A 19199-nucleotide genomic window follows, 5' to 3' on the forward strand; every position below is an offset into this window, starting at 1 on the left:
TGCAGTGCTGTGGTGAAAAGACGGCTTATTCCGCAGGAATGAAACAAGAAAGTATTGCATTAATTAAGGTGTACTGCAGTATACTAATGTTCCGACCTGATTAAACTGGTTGGTGGTTGTGGGGATCAGGAGAAGTAGACCATTTTGGGATATATATCTGAGGTAAAATTGACAAGGCAGACTAAATCAGGGGCGGGGAATGGAGGTGGGGGGCTGGTGAGGGAGCTTGGGGGGTTAAGGATAACTCCAAGGTTTGTAGTTTGAGTACTTGGATGAATGGCCGCATTACTGGAAAACAGGGTGTTCGGTGGGGTGAGAGGAAGATGGGCTTTCATTTTGGACTTGCTGAATTTGTATAGCCGTGAAACATCTCGTAGCAGAAGTTAGTTTGTGGTGCAGAAGATACGCTTGTACGTGGTAACTGATGGCATGGGAATTTAAGGAGTGGGGTGATTTGTAGTGATTAGAATTGGCTAGAAGGCAGGAGTACAAGCAGAGAGGGGCCAGTATTCCTCTATTTTCAGTAAATCCTTGTTTAAATTTTTAGGTCCTCTTTTATCTGCTTTTACTTGGTAGAAAGAAATCTTTTGAAGTAAGCCCTTTAGATAACTCTTATTTATGGTTGTTGTCCTAAAATTCACATGAAAACTGTTTTGTTATTTTGATTGTGGTTGTGATTACATGTGCATTTTGTCAAAATTCACAGACTGTATAATTTTATACAAAAGGTAAATTTTACTGTATATAAAAATTGTTTTAAAAATGCATTCAGAGTTTACCCCAGAGTTCTGTGGGTGCTTTTCTCCTGTATTCTTTTAATAGTATCCAATTAGAACTTTTTATAATGCCAAAACTTCATTCTAACAAATTCCTCTAAACTTTGTCACCAGTTCTTTGACCGAGCTCCCAAACAAGAAAATGGGTGGACTTAAATTTATCTATTCTCTTCTCACTCAGTTATCACTGTTTGAAGACAGGGAGGCAGCAAAGGAGCCGAAGAATCTGCAAATTGGATAGTGAGCACTATATTGACTCCAGTCTTTTTTTCCCCAGTAAATTGTGAGTGATTGCACTATATATATCTACAGTGTTTTTTAAAGTTTCTTTTTTAAGTAAGTTTTCATCTTTAATTATGGTAGGAATTAAAATAAAGATCATAATTTCATTCTAGAATAATGAAGATACGAATATTATCTTTATTGCCAACTATAATATAAAGATATTTTAAACTAGCTAAATTAACATCAGTTGTGAAAGTCAAAGTTTATAGACATGCGATATTTATAGAAGTGATTGGGTTAATTATAAATTATGTGGGAGTCTCAAGGACATTAGACATTAGTTTTTGGTAATTTTTGTGCAGCAATACACTGAGACACCTCCATTCCTCTGCTGGACTGGGCCTTGACTACTGGGCCTTGTATAGAGTACATGCTTATTGAAAACTCATACAATGAAAAGAAAAACCCCAAACTACTCATTTTTGGATGTTATTTGCATTACCTGATTTAATTGGATAAACTTGTGTGGCAAGTATGGGAAGTAACCAATAAATATGCACTTTGGTTACCAGACTGTCTACAGCCAATCATGAACCATTATTTTCTTTTATGTCACAGTAGCTTGCCATGTAACAGGAACCCAACCAAATATTGCTTTACTTTGTTTTTTACTTAAGTACAAGTTCAGTGTTAAATTGGATGTCTTTAGATTTGACTTTTGGATTAATTTCAAGTAGTCAGTTATTTTCTCTTCTTCATCCATTGCCACTTAATACCAATCTCAAGTCCAAGAAACAGATTCTTGTGTGTCTTGGAAACATTAGATTGTATTGAAGGATATAATTATTTCATTTTGGTCTGAGGCCTGCTCTTTAATTATGTGATTGGAATATTTGTTTTTCTTTGCTTTATAATTTTTATTTGAAAACTCTTAACCTAAAATATTTATCTACAAATCTATGGAATTCAGCCTGGTAGAAGGGACATTGAACTCCCTTCAGTAGAATTTGCCAGCACCCAGAAGACTTTTTCTTCAGCTGCAGCTAATCTTAAAGGGCCTATCCAAATCATATACAGGTAAGGGATTCCTTGTTAGTATTAGAATTTGGGGACTTCCCATGTGATTTTTTTGATAATATCATAGGCAGGACCCTTGCCAAGTAACCCTTTTATTTGACTTTGTGGCCCATTTAGTTCAACTCCCCCTCCCTTTCCCAGTTGCTGCTTTATTGGATGCCTGGAACTATGTGCTCTGAGCCCAGTGTCTGGCTTTGGCACTGACCATTTGGGATGTAGTCAGAACTGGGGTTGAGAAGACCACCTCATTTTAAAAGAGATGCTTCTGGCCCTCAGTATAGGACTTTCTGTGCTTGGTTAGTTTATGTGTAGGTATATATAAGGCTCACCTTGATTCTAAGTGCTTCCCATTAATGCTTGAAGTTGCTTTTTAAAAAAAAAAAATGATCTCTGACAATATAAGAAACCGGGGGCAGTTTTCTTAAGTGACTTAATGTTGGATATGGTTGATTTACCTGGGTGAGGAGAGGAAAAGAATGTGTTGGGAATAATCTCACATTGAATGTTCCTAAATTGTATTTTCCTACTTAAAAAATTAGAGGGACCTTCTGCTGGAAACAAACATATTGTATTAGATACACTCCATTTCCCTGATTATAAATTAAAATTTTTTTTTCACATTTCAGTGTAAGACCGAAGTATAATGTTTTCTGCCCCCACCCCCAATTTGATAGCATCCTACAACTGAAGGTAGAATAAATACTTACACAGTTGACCATTGAACAATGTGGGGGTTAGGGGTACTGATTCCCACGCAGTTGAAAATCCATGTGTAACTTTTGACTCAGTATCTGTGGGGGATTGGTTCCAGGACCCACTGGGCAGAAACCAGAACCTTAGGACGCTCAGGTTCCTCATATACACTGGTGTAGAGCAGTGCATAGACTCGGCCCTCTGCACCCCCGGAATCTGCGGATGGAAACCTGAGGATGCAGAGGTCCGGCTGTGCGTTTTTTGAAAATGTTCTGCTTATAAGTGGACCCATGCAGTTCAAAGGTCACCTATAATAGCAAATTATAGGACAGATAAATGAGAAACTTTTGTCTGTATTTATTTTGATTTTAGAAACTTATGTGTTCCTTCATACATGTACACATACACATTCACACATGCACTTATTCCTAGAGTTGCCTGATTTTCACATGGTCCTTTGCAAATACTTCCTATTAAACAAATTTTCAAAGTGGATAGTGTGAATAACTTAACAGCTATTTATTATCTACTGCATGCTAGACATTATTCCAACTATTTAGTAAACACCACTTTTAAAATATAGCAAGTTGCTTCCTTATGTGCTTTATTAACACTTAAAAAAAAATTTTACTAGTATTTATGCTGAATATACTCCCGGGTCATAAGTTTTTGTCTCTTCAGTTTCTTCTGGGGTATCTTTTTGTTCTGTGCAAACTCCGTTTCTGGTCTGAAACAGTCTGCCCTTTTCAGTCAGGGTCGGTGCAGTGTGGCAGGTCTGAGAGCTCGTGTGTGTGTGTGTACATCCGCCCTGAGCGCTGTTGGTTCCGTGCCGCATTTTAGGAGCTTTGTTCCCCTGGATGTGCTCGATGACCAGAGAATCTATATCTACACCCTTAAGTTCATCATTGCGTTCTGCATTTTTAAGCATGTGCAGCAAAAATTCACTCTTTTGGGCACCAACCCTGTGTCCAGCCCCACTGTTTGGCCGGGGCACACCTTACCAACTCCACCATTGTGAGGACAGAATGGCACACATTGCTTCTGTAAAGGGACATCCTTTGGATGCTTGGTGGCTTCTTGAACATGCATACGTTGATGGCCTGGGCAGCTTCACTAGTGTTCTTAAAGTGAACATGAAGATTTGAACCTCGTGATTTGCGTGATTTGATAGTGTTTTCTGGGTCAAGTGAATAACAAACCATTTTCAGAGTTCACCTCTGGCTGCAGCTATTAATACTTTTATTACCTCTGAAGTAATGTACTATTCCAATTAATTCTGGGGTAAAAGCTGAATTAATAGGGATCCTTTGCCAGTGGTAAGGATAAGGAACTAAATTGACTTTTTACTGTGGATAACCATCTCTGGAAAAAAGTGGCCAGATTATATGTAGAGGAATTCAGTCATACATGTTATTACCATATTTTTCAGACTATAAGACACACTTTTCCCTGCCCGAAACTTGGGAGGAAAATGGGGGTGCGCCTTATAGTCTGAATGTGCTTACCTGGCTCGCAGGGTGGGGTGGGCGGCTGTGGAGTGGGTTTTTTTTCCTATTTTCCTCCTCTAAAACCTAGGTACGTCTTATGGTCTGTTGCATCTTAGAGTCTAAAAAATACGGTAAATCCGTACCCTGATCTGTGACAGAACTGGGTCTCCTTGTAATTAATAGAGTCTGCAGTACAGGTTGCTTACTTGCTCTCCTTGTATTTCCTCTCCATGCCCCCCAAATTTATTTTCTATCAGTATCTTTTACAAACATCTGAAGGAAACAACACCACTTAAATCTTGTAAACAAACAAGTACCACATATCATTTCTGGTATATTTTTGGCTGAAGTTTTTCCACTTAATTCATAAAAGATATTTCTCTTCTCTAGGGGGAAAGGGTCTAAATCTCACTGGCTTTTCTGCCTAAAGGTATGTTTCAATCTCTCTGTCTCTGACCATCCTGGATGAGTATCAAGAGAATAGATGCTCAGAAATTCAGGGAATCGGGCAATTGTATGGGAAGTATGTATTATCAACACAACATTTTGTAGGGCAGTTTGGAAATATCTATCAAAATAACCAATGCACAGGTTCTTGGGCTTGGTTGCACTGGTGTTCAGATGTACGTATTTGCCACGTTGTTTGCAGTAGTAAAATCCTGACAGCCACACATCAGTGGACAAAATTCTTTGCAAAAATTAGAAAGAGTAAGGTATATGTGTGCCTACACAGGAATATGAGAGACAGTGTGTGTGTCTGCTGATACATGCCCCTTTTTTGGTTTTCTGTGTTTTTTGTTTGTTTCTGAGGAACAAAAGAAAACAGTGGTTATCTTTAGTCTTTGGAAGAGGGATTTGGGTGCCTATAACTTTTGAATTATTCTGTATGTGTATTGCTTTTCATTTTCAAAAAGCATATGAAGAGAGGCAGGTAGAATTTTAACAGTATTTCCAAAGGAGCATAGAAGCTTAGCTCTGAGAGGGACCTTAGAGATTCTTGGACAGTTGCTCTCAATTTAAAGATGAGAAAATTTAGATTTCGGAAAGTATTTGCAAAACTTGCACTAGAATTTGGGTCCCGAAAAGGCAAAAGCTTATGAATATATTGACTTGTATTCTTATTCTAAAAGTTTATTTAAATGTTCTTTTCTTGTTGTGAAGTATTGATTTTTGGAAGACCAAATAAAATGTTAACCTTTCTAAGACAGTTTTTTTTATTTTAAATTTTTTGTAAAGATTTTATTTTATTTTTAGAGAAAAGAGAAGGGAGGAAAAAGAGAGGGAAAGAAACATTATTTTATTTTAGGGAGAGGTGTGTGGTTGCCTCTCATGCACCCCCTACTAGGGACCTGGCATGTGCCCTGACTGAGAATTGAACCAGCACCCTTTGGTTCGCAGGCCAGCGCTCAATCCACTGAGCCAAACCAGCCAGGGCTAAATTCTTCTCTTTTAATTGTACTTTATTGATTATGTTATTACAGTTGTCCTGATTTTTACCCCTTTGCCCCCACTCCACCCAGTACCACCCACTCTCAGACAATTTCCCCACCATTGTCCATGTCCATGGGTCATGCATATAAATTCTTTGGCCACTCCATTTCCTATACTGTACTTTGTATCCCCATGGCTGTTCTCTCACTACCTATTTGTACTTAATCCCCTCACCTCTTCACTCATTCCCCTATAACCCCCTCCCATCTAGCAACCATCAGAATGCTCTTTGTATCCATGATTCTGTCTCTGTTGTTCTTATTTGTTTAGTTTGATTTTTAGATTTAATTATTGATAGATATGTATTTATTGCCATTTTATAGTTCATAGTCTTGATCTTCTTTTTCTTAAATAAGTCCTTTTAACATTTCTTTTTTTTTTTTAAGATTTTATTTATTTTTAGAGAGAGGGGAAGGGAGGGAGAAAGAGAGGGAGACAATGTCAATGTGTGGTTGCCTCCCTCACGCCCCCAACTGGGGACCTGGCCCGAAATCCAGGCATGTGCCCTGACTTCAGGCACAAGGTCCCCAGTTGGAATCGAACCGGCGACTTGTTTGGTTTGCAGGCTGGCACTCGATCCATCGAGCCACACCAGCCAGGGCTAACATTTCATATAACAATGGTTTGGTGATGATGAATTCCTTTAGTATTTTTTCTTGTCCAGGAAGCTCTTTATCTGCCCTTAGATTCTAAATGATATCTTTGCTGGTTAAAGCAATCTAGGTTCCTGCTTTTCATGACTTTGACTATTTCTTGCCAATCCCTTCTAGCCTACAAAATTTCTTTTAAGAAATTATCTGACATTCTTATAGGAACTCCCCTGTAGGTAACTAACTGCTTTTCTCTTGCTGCTTTTAAGATTCTCTCTTTATCTTTAACCTTTGGCATTTTAATTATGATGTGTCTTGGAGTGGGCCTCTTTGCATCCATCTTGTTTGGGACTCTCTGTGCTTCCTGGACTTGCAGGTCTATATCCTTCACCAAATTAGGGAAGTTTTCTTTCATTATTATTTCAAATAGATTTCCGATTTCTTGCTCTTTCTCTTCTCCTTCTGGCACCTCTATGATGCAAATGTTGGAATGCTTAAAGTTGTCCCAGAGGCTGCTTATACTCTCCTCATTTTTTTGAATTCTTTTTTTCTTCTTGCTGTCCCGATTGTTTTTAGCTTCCTTCATCCACTCTACTGTTGTTTCCCTGTAAATTATTCTTATTTCAATTAGTATATCCTTTGTTTCTAACTGAATCTTTTTTATGCCATTGAGGTCCCCACTAAGTTCCTTGAGCATCCTTATAACTGTTTTAAACTCTATCTGATACATTGCTTATCTCCTTTACATTTAGTTGTTTTTCTAGAGCTTTGATCTCTTCTTTCATTTGGGCCATGCTTCTTTGTCTCCTCATTTTGGCAGCCTCCCTGTGTTTATTTCTATGTATTAGAGCGAGCTGCTTTGAGTCTGTGTCTTGGTAGTGTGGCCTAATGTAGTAGGTGTCCTGAGGGGTCCAGTGGCACAGCCTCCCATATCTCCCTGAGTACTCGAGCTGTGCCCTTTGTGTGGGCTGAGTACACCCTCCTCTTGTAGCTGAGTCTTGATGGCTGTTGGCAGGTCAATGGGAGGGATGTACCCAGGCCAGTCAGCTGCAAGGACTGGCTGTGACCACTGACCACCACCCTCTGCCCTCTGTGAAGGATCAGCTGTTTGGCAGCAGGATGGTGGTGCTCTGATGTGGTCCGAAGCCGTCCACTGGGTGAACAGGCTCTAGGGTTTCCTGGGTGGTGCAGGGCAAGGTCAGCCCTCACCTGTGCTTTGCCCAGGGCCATTCTGCCTGGGGTATAAAGCAATCTGAGAAGGCTGCTACTTGTGCTGGGCTTGGAGATTCCCAAGTGAAGCCAAGCTGTGAATCTAGGCTGGCTGCTGCTGGTGCCAGGCCTGGGGCTCACTGAGGCCAGCTGTTGGTTGTTTGAGAGGATTTAGAAAGTTGTGAAGCATGAGCCAAGACCAGCTTTTCATATGGAAAAGAAGCTTGAGTGGGCCCCTAAGTTGGGTGGGGTGGAGTTTCAGGGGATCTCCAGGGTGGGGCAAACAGTGTTAGCCCAGTTGATGGAGTCTCAGATACGGCACCAGCTTGCTGGCCTTGTCGGGGGAGGATTCAGAAAAGGCACAATGGCTTTTGCTTGCCTTGATGCCAACCACTTCAGTTTCTTCCTGTATGCCACTGGTGCCTTTCATGCTGCTACCCTGTTGCTGGAGCTCAGAAGGAGTGAATCTGAGTTGGTGAGTCCGTGCGTGGGTTCTTTAAGAGGAACTGCTTGGGGCTCCAGAAGTCTCTTCCACTGACTCAATCTCTGCTCATTTTTGCAGCCAGAAGTTGTGGGAACTTATCTTCCTGGCACTGGAACCCTTGGCTAGGGGGCCTGATGTGAGGCTGGGACTCCTTGCTCCCAAGATATCCCTCCTGAATTTTATCTACCACAGGTGGATGTGGGACTAGCCTATTCCTCATCTGTGCCCCTTCTACCAGTCTGGATGGATGTGGTTTCTTTAATTTCGTAGTTGTCAGACTTCCAATCAACTCTATTTCTGAAGGTTCTGATTAATGTTTGTTTTAGATTTTAGTAGTAATTTTTATGAGGTGGTCAGAGGAGGGGAGCCATGTCTGCCTACACAGCCATCTTGACAGGAAGGAAGTCAGTTGACATTTTTTTTTAAACAGTTCTTAAAGTCCTTACCTCTGGCAGTAAAGATGAAGTGGTAGTGGTAACTCTTACCCACATTTTGTAACTTTGGAGATTCATTCCTCTAAAAATGAATTTGTTTTTGAGTTCTATAAATATTTAATATATTTTTTAATATTGTATTTGTTTATTTTTAGACAGAGGGAAAGGGAGGAAGAGAAGCATCAATGTGTGGTTGCCTCTTGTGCACCCCCTAGTGGGGGCCTGGCCCACAACCCAGGCATGTGCCCTGACCAGGAATTGAACCAGGGACCTCTCAGTTTTCAGGCCAGTGCTCAACCCACTGAGCCACACCAGCCAGCGCATAAGTATTTAATATTTAAAGTGAATTTGTGTGTAGAGTCCAAAGCTTCCCTTTTTGATTTGAATACCTGACTGTTCTGATTTATAAAATTGATTTTACTGAGTTTTTATTCATCTAATATCCAGAAGTGAATAGATGGAGAAATAATTTTTGTGACTTTTAACTGGCTTGCTATTTAAAAAGCAAAGTATACTGTAAAAGATGGTAGCAAAAAATTTTTTTAACCATTTTTTAAAAAATTTATTTATTTTTATTTTTAGAGAGAGGGGAAGGGAGAGAGAAAGAGAGGAAGAGAAGCATCAGTGTGTGGTTGCCTCTCGCACACCCCCTATTGGGAACCTGGCCTGCATCCCCATCATGTGGCCTGACTGAGAATAGAACTGGTGACCCTCTGCTCTGCAGTCTGGAGCTCAATCCACTGAACCACACCAGCCAGGGAGGTAGTAAAATTTTTTAAAGGAGGAAAATTTATATGTTGAGAATTTCTGTTCTTGAAAATATGAGCAATTTTTCTTTTAGCTGTAAGTTGAATCTTTTCCTGGTTCTTTAAGGCCAGAAACATTTTTTCTTTATTTAAACCAAGCCATTGCAAAGTTATTCTAAAGAAATTGGTAGTGGTGAGGCTGTTAGTTCAGCTTGGAACTGGCATCTAAACTGCATTCATTGAATATTTGTCATGGTTGATTGACTTTAGGATTCAGGCAATAGAAACATTAATGTAAAGATTAGTTGTTGGACTTAGGATAAAAATCTATCTTTGCTTGTGATTCTACTACTTTATAGATGGGGAATGTTACTCTTCCATAATTTAAATTGTCCATAGGACTCTCTCAAAATAGGTACTCTATTTGATGATAATTTGGTTAGGCTGATAAGATGAATCTTTCTTTTCAAAGGAAAGAATTTTCAGGAAATAGAGTAAAACCTTTTCCCATCTTGAGGATCATCGTCAAATCATGTCTGTGCAGTTTTAATCAGTAAAGGTTTGGTTGAGTTGAAAGGAGAAAAGGTTATAGAAGGCCAAGAACAAAGAGAGTTGCAGATTTGTCTTTGTAACCCTACACAGGTAGGGAGGAACCCAGTGAGTGTAACTACTTTAATTCTGTTGTGAGTGAACAATGGAGTTGGGTAGCCATCTTACTTTGAGCAGTCATATAGGTAAGACTTTAAAGCTAGGTTGGAGGATGTCAGTGTTTGAGGTGTTTTCAGTACCCTTTCTGATAATGGAGAGAAGAATTCGGTCTGTTTGGACCACACATAAAGGGTAACTGTGCCTCATCAAGTTCTTTCTTTTTGTACTTGAAATAATTTTAAACTCAGTGTCCTTAATTACAGTTTGATCGTTTTTCACCAGTGCATTATTTTTCATTTATCCACGTTGAAATTCTGGAAAAATCTTGATTTTTCCAACATAATTATAGGGAGATGGTAAAAGAGCTTGGGGTTTGGTCTCAGCTCTGGTCCTGGCCTCCTGCGTGTACTGTATCACATTGGGCCAGCCGCTGAGCCGCTTTGGGGTTCTGGTTCCTGATATGTAAAACAAAATCATTTAACTTCATGCTCATTAAGTCCTTTTACATCTCTAGATTTATTTTACTAATTTCTTTATTCACCGGAGATTTATGAAGCACCCTCTGTGTGCCAGGCACGTGCAGGACGCTGTGGGAGCAAGTCCCTGCCCTCAGAGAGTAGCCAGGCTGTAGCAAAGCATTCCCTTCACTTTATTCAGATCACTGCAGTCTTTTCCCCCTGAAGGATGAAGCGGTATTAGCAAGTTGTCTTGATCTTTATCATCACTTTATAAGGCATTTGTTAAAACTGTTGGTATTATTTACATCTCCAAAAATACTCTTATTTCTGTCTTTATTTTTCTGTTTGTAAGCCAATTTCCCATCTCAGAAAACAGATTCCAGATCCCTAGTCTCATTATCATTAGTCGTTATCCTTAATTGATAGAAAATAAACTATGTACTATACAGTAAGGTTAGTGGTCAGAAAAACTAGTGATTTCTTTAAGGCAAATGCAAAATAATGACAGACTCTAGAGGCTTGATACTATACTTTTTAAAAAGAGAAGCATGAATGGGTATAATAGGAAACATTTCAAAGAACAGTGGCTTTGTTTAAAAAATATATACTTAAAAAAAAAAGGAAATTTAAGAGAGTCTTTGGGTGCCATAAAGAAAAAGATCAGGGTGCTACTTTTGACTTTGAACGGGCATTATATTTGCAGAGCCCTCCACTGTCTAGGTTCCGGTTTTCAGCTTTGCTGAATGTCAGTATTAAAAGTGGACTCAGAAGAGATGATCAGGTTGTAGACTGTGGACAGTGTAGAGGATTAATTCATATAAAAATTCTGTAGTCAGAGAAGGCCTTTTTAAAAGATAAACACCAATGGGTTGCCTCTTGCACACCTGCATCTGGGCACCTGGCCTACAACCCAGGCATGTGCCCTGACTGGGAATCGAACCAGCAACCTTTAGGTTCACAGGCTGGTGCTCAGTCCACTGAGCCACACCAGCCGGGGCTGATTTCTTTTTTCAAAGTTCATTATGGCTGCTATGTGGCGACTAGATTGTGCTATAGAGTAAGCTGGGAGATAATTAGAAACCAGTTAACACTGGTTTAGGTAAGAGGAAGCTGCACAGAAATGGGTAAAATTAAAATAGGTAAATGTGGAATATATTAGGGAGCAGGAGAGCTGACAGGACCTCCTGATAGATCAGATATGAAAAGATAGGTTTTGGGTTGAGCAACTGGGTAGAAGATAGTTTCATTTAGTGTTTTAGTCATGTTAGATATCTCAAATTGAGTATAGTTAAGTAATGATAGAAACTTTATTTTTAAATCCTGTAATCTTGTGGCAAAAGGGAGATAGAGATCTCCAGAGAAAAAGACACTGTACCTCAGAAACTCAGACTAGAAAATTGCTCTGCACGGTAGAACAGTAGATGTTTTGTTTTTTAAATTAATGGTGATTAGCTACTACTAAAGCATGGAGAGTCATTCTAAAAGTATTAGGACATATGATTTGTTCCCAGGGTCCAGTCTTGAAGGTAGATGGGCATGAGCCTATCAACAATAGTGGAAATTTGACTCAAATTTCCACTAATAATGGTGCTCAGCCCCTAACTGGTGTGGCTTAGTTGGTTGGGCATCATTCCACAAAGCAAGGGGCCGCCAGTTCAATTCCCAGTCAGGGTACATGCCTGGGTTGTAGGTTTGGTCCCCGGATGGGGTACGTACAAGAGGCAACTGATCAGTGTTTCTCACATCGATATTTCTCTCCCTCTTTCTCCCTCCCTTCTCCTCTCTCTAAAAATAAATAAATCTTAAAAAAAAAAAACCAAAACGGTGCTCAGAATTCATTAGAACAAAAGAGCATGCTTTTCAACAGAGTTGCCAGTTGAAAATGAAATGGGAGTCAGAAGCTAGGGTATGTGAATGTGCCTTCTCTCAGATATTTTTCTGGTTCCTACAGGTTGAATAAAAGACCGTGCCTGATCTAAGAATCACCTCATCACAGAACTATAACGTATTGGATTAGGAAGTGAAAGACTTCAGTTCCGAACTCAAACCCCTTAATAGCTGTGTGACCGTGACAGTCGTAACCCCTGAGCTCTGTGCCCTTATTTGTAAAATGCACGTCCTGCATGCCTTACAGAGCTGTTTAAAACCCCAAATAAGACCATGAATGTCAGAGTCCTCTGAAGACCGAAGCACTGACGACTGCTTGGGAGAGGATGCTCGTATAGCTTAAAGCAGTGAACAAAAAGGACCTTGGAAGTTTTTGTTTCTCATTATTTTTTTTTTAAGACCAGGAGGATGAGGTTGGGAGTGTGTGGGTTGTACCTGTACTGTGAATCTTGAGGTTATGTTTCTGCTAGGCTGTCGTGTCCAACTGTGCAGACGTGTTCTAAGTGGTCTTACTGTTCTTAACCCAAGTGCCTTGTGAAGTAGAGGACTCCAGGTACGTTCACAATGCTATAAAGATGGTAAAATGAACAAGGAAGTTTGGTTTTGCTCTCTGATTAGGTGGTTAGAACTTTATCCTTAGCCATAATATCAAAATGAAAGGCAACAAAATATGGCTAGTATTTTTTACTTTTAGTTTTTTCCCCCCTTCATTTGACCTTTGAGCTGTGGAGTGGGATTTTGTTTGGTTTACTTGGGAGTATCTTTTCCTTAAGAAGTGAAATGTAGAAACGTGCCAGCGGCTGCCAGCAGTGGAAAGCAGCCGTTGGCCCTGGCCAGGTAGCTCAGTTGGTCAGAGCGTCGTCCTGGTCATCAAGGATGCGGGTTTGATCCCTGGTCGGGGCCCCTACAGGGAGCAACCAGTGAACGCCTAAGTAAGTGGAACAACAAAGCCATGTTTCTCTCTAAAACTCAATTAGAAAATAAATTAAGATGGAAGGAAAAAACAGGTTGAGGATGGAAAAGGTAACAAAAGGAAGAAAAACACATTTGAAAGAGGAGAAAAAGCTAAAATCATTTCAGAAAGTCTCAAGTTTTCTTTTAAAAAATCTGTCTTTGGGTATATAGGTAATACAATTTGAGGTGATTAAAGAAGAATTGGTCTGTAGAGAGGGAAGTGAGTAAGTAACACTGGGGAAAGATGGAGCACAGGGCTACAGGAGGTTAGAGGGTAGAGTAGAACAGAGGTCTCAGGAGGTCAGAAGGTTAGAAAGGAGAGAGAAGGCGCTCTGTGGAGACACGGTTCCTCGTGAGGGTTCATGGGCTCTGAGGATATGCTGGATTACTATGAGTATTATTTTTATTTAAAATGTACTTTTGTACTGAAGTATATGAAATCAGTCTGTTCACTCCCTCCCTTTTCAAGTAACCCCTGTGCTATGTAATTTCCACCAACTGGGAAAAATATTTTACCAACAAAAGCTGGACTTCTCATTATTGAGAAGATAGGGACTGAATTCACTGGCTTTTTTCTTTTCTTTTTTTAAAGATTTTATTTATTTATTTTTAGACAGAGGGGAGGGGAGGGAGAAAGAGAGGGAGAGAAGTATCAGTGTGTGTGGTTGCCTCTTGCACACTCCCTACCGGGACCCGGCCCACAACCCAGGCATGTGCCCTGACTGGGAATCGAACTGGTGACCCTTTAGTTTGAAGGCTGGCACTGAATCCACCGAGCCACGCCAGCCAGGGCTTCACTGGCTTTTTTTGGTTGGATTCTGATTACAGTATTGTTTATTGAAAATATTGCTCTGATGTCGATTTTTAAAGCTTTTCTAATTTACTTTTTCCTCTGAATTCATTGTTTTTGGAAAGTTTTTTCAAAAAGCCAAACAACTAGAGAGATTGTGGCAAACACCTTCAACTAAAGTCCTCTTTATTCACTTTCTCAGTTCTTTTTCCTACCTTCACTCACCAGAGGCAACCTGTTACCATAGATTTAGTGTGTATTCTTCCAGTGCCGTGTGTGTGAAATACATAGATGTGTGTAAGAAATATATAAGTAAATTCTATGGAAGTCTTTTTTCATTTATTCTTGTTTTTCAACATCTGTTCATCTGGATACGTATAGATCTAGGTCCCTCATTTTAGCTGTTTTATTTTTATTTCACCGTATGACTGTTTTCACAGTTTTTCCAAAACCCTTTGATGGATATATAAGTTGTTTTCTTTTTTTCTTTTCTTTTTTTTTTTTTTTGCCATTAAAGACAAAACTCGGGTGACCAAACTCTCATACATATTCCTTATGGTTTTCTCCTCCTCTTCCTCATCCTCTTCTTACTTTTTGTTGTTTTGCTGGTTTGATTCTATTCTAAGTACCTTTTTTTTTTTTTTTTTTTTTTTTAAGATTTTATGTATTCACTTCTAGAGAGGGGAAGGGAGGGAGAGAAACATCGGTCTGCTGCCTCTGGCATGTCCCCAACCGGGTACCTGGCCCGCAACCCAGGTATGTGCGCTGACTGGGAATCAAACCAGCGACCTTTCAGTTCGCAGACCAGCACTCAACCCCACAGAGACACACCAGCCAGGGTTTAAGTATCTTTTTATTTGAATTTTTCCCCTTAGTCTACCACTTTGAGGAGAGGGAGAGATCATTTGAGGAAGAGGAAGGGATAAGGAAAATCTTCCATAACTTGGAATGACAATCTTTTTCTAAGGCCAGAGGCCCTGAAAATTTCTTTTCCTGTGGATTCTTTCTGGAATCTGATAAATTTGGCAACTTTTGCATGTTAATATTTCGTGATTTTATTGTCTCATATCCAATAGCTATTTTTCATAAATGTCAATAACTACTCACCTTTCTCCCTTCTCAGTTTCTTTTACTACTTTTTAACTCCTAGAATATTCCCTGCCCACTAAGTGTAGGCCTATTTAGTGATCTCCAATCCAGTTCATACAATTCTTATGTTACCTTGTAAGTTCAGCAGGATCCAGATACAGCTGATATTTATGAAAGTTTCTTGGAGTGTTCTTAGTCAAATTAAGCATCTAAAAAATACAAGCCTTCACCTTAAATTAGAACTATTGGAGGTGAATTTAGCTCAGGGACCATCAGTTTTAATGACCAGTGGTTTTCAGTTAAAATTCTTTTCTGGAATCCTTAAATCTGCTATATTTTAATTATTGTGAGGTTGAGTATATTTTTAATTTTTATATTCCATATTTTCCTCTTTAAACGTATTCTGAGCTTTGAGCACTTGGAATGCTGAAGTGGGACAAATGAAAACTGGTGCTCCTTGATAATAACACTGCTGCTGCAGGTATTCCGGTGGGGTTCTTCAGTGTGGGCAGCCAGCTCGTGTATGAGTATATATACTCATGAGGTATGAACTACCTTAAGAATTTGAGAAGAATTTATATGCTACGTATTTTTTAAAACAATAAAACTTAAGATGGAAATCTTAGTAATAAGTAACTGTAGAGTATCAGATGACTGTGTATTGTCTCTCAGATTTATTAAGTCTTAGGGTATGGTTCAGGCGTGGTTGGAAAGTAACCGTTGGATGTAGGCCAACTCCGTCTTTGGCGAAGCAGTTCATGGAAAGAACGAGCCCTCCCTGTGCGCTTGGATGTGCCTGTCCTGTCGCCCAGTGGGCTTCGTTCAGTGAACTGTCCTCCTCATGCCGCCGTGACCACCAAGTTGGAGTGGAGCTCGTTCCCTGCGCTGCACCACGTCAGTCCTGTGTTTTAGCCTGTGCAGAAGTGTTCCTATTTTAACTCTTTCTTTAGAGTAAAATTATATTCTTTGTGGAATAGGAACACCATGGAGTTTTGTTTTCCCTTCTACTCTGGAAACCCTCCATAAAATTTCTAGTTTCTAAGTCAAGAAAATTGTTTTTCCTAACTGCAGTCCCCTTCTTGGGCTGTTTCATCTGGATATACAGTAGAAGCCTTCACTGTTTCTGTGTTAGTCAACAGATATTGTAAAGAACTTCTTGAAATTATGTTTTGTTTGCAAAATTTTTAAAAAACACCTTTTTTCCTGACAATAAAAGTAAAACGTGCGTGCCTGGCTGGCGTGGCGCGGTTGGAGTGTTGTCCCATGGACCGAAAGGTCACGGGCTCGATTCCCATTCAGGGCACGTGCCCAGGTTGAGGGTTCCATCCGTGGTTGGAGTGCCAAGGAGAAGGCAAGCAATTGATGTTTCTTTCTCACATCAGTGGTCTCTCTCTCTCTGCCTCTCTCCCTCTGTCCGTCGCTTTCAGAATAACAGAAAAAAATGGCCTTGGGTAAGGATTAAAAAAAAAGGAAAACATGCTTATTTTATAAAAGCTTAAAAATAACGAAAAGTATAGCTAAAGGAAACGATCCCCCAGTCTTCGTGCTGAGTCTTGTCAGGTGGTCTCCACAGCGATGAGGCCGGGATGAGGCCGGCGTCTACCTGCAGCCGCGTGCGGGAGAGTTCTTGTCTCCCCAGCGTTGTCATCGTAACAGGCGCTGCACATCGTTTTAGCAGAAAATACAATTTAGTTTGTGTCAACTTTATATAAGTCTTACCTGTGACTCCTTAATGTTAATCAGAACATAACCCTGAAACCTGCAAGTAAAACAAACTTTGTTATTAAATTTGGCGTATAGCAAGGGGAACATTGTCTGTTCGTTTGTTTCAACTGTATGGAATTACTGTCTGATCTTTCAAGAGGAATCAAAAGGAAAAGATTAATTCAGTCGTTTATTAAATAAGTATTTATTTCTGGCCTTCTGTGTGCCAGACACTGACAGGGTGCAGCAACAGAACAGACAAGAGTCTGCCTTCTTCCATTCCAAATACAGTCGGGTAGATGACTTTAAGTGCTGTAGAAAAAAAAAGTAGAGTAGGAGGAACACAATTGGGGTTACAGGGTTGGGGATTGCATCTTGAAGAGTGTTAGGGTAGGCTTCACAGAGCTGGTGACCATTATGGAAAGACCCAGCAATGTTAGCGAGTGTGCCAAGAGACTATCTCAGGGAAGAGTTATTCAGGTGCAGAGAAGGGCAAGCACAAAGCCTTGAGGCAGGAACAAGCCTCTTTTGTTTGAGGAACGACAGCGAAGAAGGGCAGCGTGGCTGGAACGAGGTGAGCTCAGGAGAAGGTAATTGGAGATGAGGCTGATGAGGTAATGACACCCAGATTGTGCGGGGCCTTTTAGCCACTGAAAAGGATTTGGCTTTTACTTGGAGTGAGATGGGAAGTCATTGGAAGTTTCATCAGAGGCAGCAGTAATACAAAGAAATACTTGTATCCTGCCTTTGCTTGTTCAGGAGCTTTTGCTTATCTCTTGTAATAATTTGGGTATTAAGTAATGGCTCCAGGTGAGTAGATATACATAGATTTAAACATTTGTGTCAGTATTGAAAATTTTCCTGAAATACAGAGCTTATATATTGCATATAAATTCAAGGAAAGGGAGTGTAGTAAGAAAGCCTGTCTGTAGGTATTCATTCCTGAGTGGCCCTGCTCTGTTACTGAGTTCTCATCCTAAATTGTCTTGTGGGGGAAAAATCAAGGGTGTATTCTGCACAAGACATTTATTTGCCCTTAGACATTGGAGGAAATAAATAGATATTATTTATAATAAATATTAAATATATTCAGTAAATATATAAATAGAATTTACATACAAACACAAAGTTGACCCTTAAACAGTTCAGGGTTTAGGGATGCCGACCCCCCCATGCCATTGAAAATCTGTATGTAACTTCGACTTCCCCAAAATTGAACTACTAATAGACTACTGATGATCGGAAGCCTTACCAATAACAGTGGATAAACACATGTTTTCTATGTTATGTATATTATATACTGTATTCTTACAGTAAAGTAAGCTAGAGAAAAGAAAATGTTATTAAGAAAATCAGGAGAAAAAATACATTTACAGTGTTTATTGGAGAAAGATCTGTGTGTATAAGTGGACCCATGCAGTTCAAAACTGCGTTGTTCAAAGGTCAGCTATATATACACACTCTGTTGGATTATTTTAACGTGTGCTGAACATTTGCATTATGAATATAACAAAGATACACAGTGTAACTGCATAAAGGTTAATTACAAAAAACAAGTACCCATAAGACCTAGAAATGATGTATCATTGCCCAAAAGCAGCTTGCTGTGTGCCCCTTCTAGCTTATAACCAGTACTTTTTTGCGCAGAGGTATGACTAGTCCGACATTTATGATAATTATTTCGTTCCTTTGTGATTTCACCATTGAGGTTTGATTGCAAACCAGTACAGTTTAATTTTGCCTGCTTTTGAACTTTATACAAATGGACTAATATTATAAGTGCTCTTTTGTGTCTTCCTTCAGAACCTAACAGTGTGTTTGTAACTGTCGTCCATGTCGTTGCGTAGACCCGTAGTTTAAGTTTACTGCCGTGTAGCATCTAGTACGTGAATGTGCGCTGCCACAATTTGTGTAGCCGTTCTCCTGTCGATGTTTTCGGCTGTCAAGAACATTGCTGCTCTGAACTTTTGTTTTCTTTAATGGGTGCTGACGGGAATTTTCAGGAGGAGTTTCTCTGGGCCATCTTGGAGAGCGAAATTGCTGGATCCTTAGGTTTATTAGATAATAAACTGTTTTTCCAAAGTGGTGGCACTAATTTGTTCTACCAAGAGTATGAGAGTGTCCCTGTTCTTCTGTTCTTCTTAGTCCTTAACCAGTATTGTCAGACTCTTCAACCTTTGCTAATCCTTTGGGCCTGAAAGTGTTTGTTTCACCAAATTAACTGAGACACCAAAAACCTTAAACGTAAAAATATAGAGAAAGAGAGTAAAGGACTAAAGGTATTGGTTTCGGCTTTAAGAATCAGATTCAAAGCATTTTTATCTGTTAAAGTTCATTAATAACTTCTGCATAAGATAGTTACTTATAAAACCTTGAAGGCATGTGTCGGTCTGTACCCTCAGAGGGTCAGGAACCTGGTCTTTTTTTTAACTACAGTATCTCAAAGAGTGTCTTGAA

At 39.7% G+C, this 19199-nt stretch overlaps 1 protein-coding gene across 2 annotated transcripts in view; it reads left to right on the forward strand.

Moving 5' to 3' along the window:
- Nucleotides 1-19199, forward strand: part of SPOP (speckle type BTB/POZ protein) — a 73456-nt gene that overhangs the window by 18067 nt on the left and 36190 nt on the right. Inside the window, exon 2 of one of the 2 annotated variants that reach the window (XM_045182201.2) lies at nt 958-1059. The exons of the other annotated variant lie outside the window; for it this stretch is intronic. The gene's annotated coding sequence lies outside the window, so the exon portion shown is untranslated. The remainder of the gene's footprint in view (nt 1-957; nt 1060-19199) is intronic. 2 annotated transcript variants of the gene reach the window in all.

Source organism: Desmodus rotundus, chromosome 9 (genome assembly GCF_022682495.2).
Source record: "Desmodus rotundus isolate HL8 chromosome 9, HLdesRot8A.1, whole genome shotgun sequence".
NCBI lineage: Eukaryota > Metazoa > Chordata > Mammalia > Chiroptera > Phyllostomidae > Desmodus > Desmodus rotundus.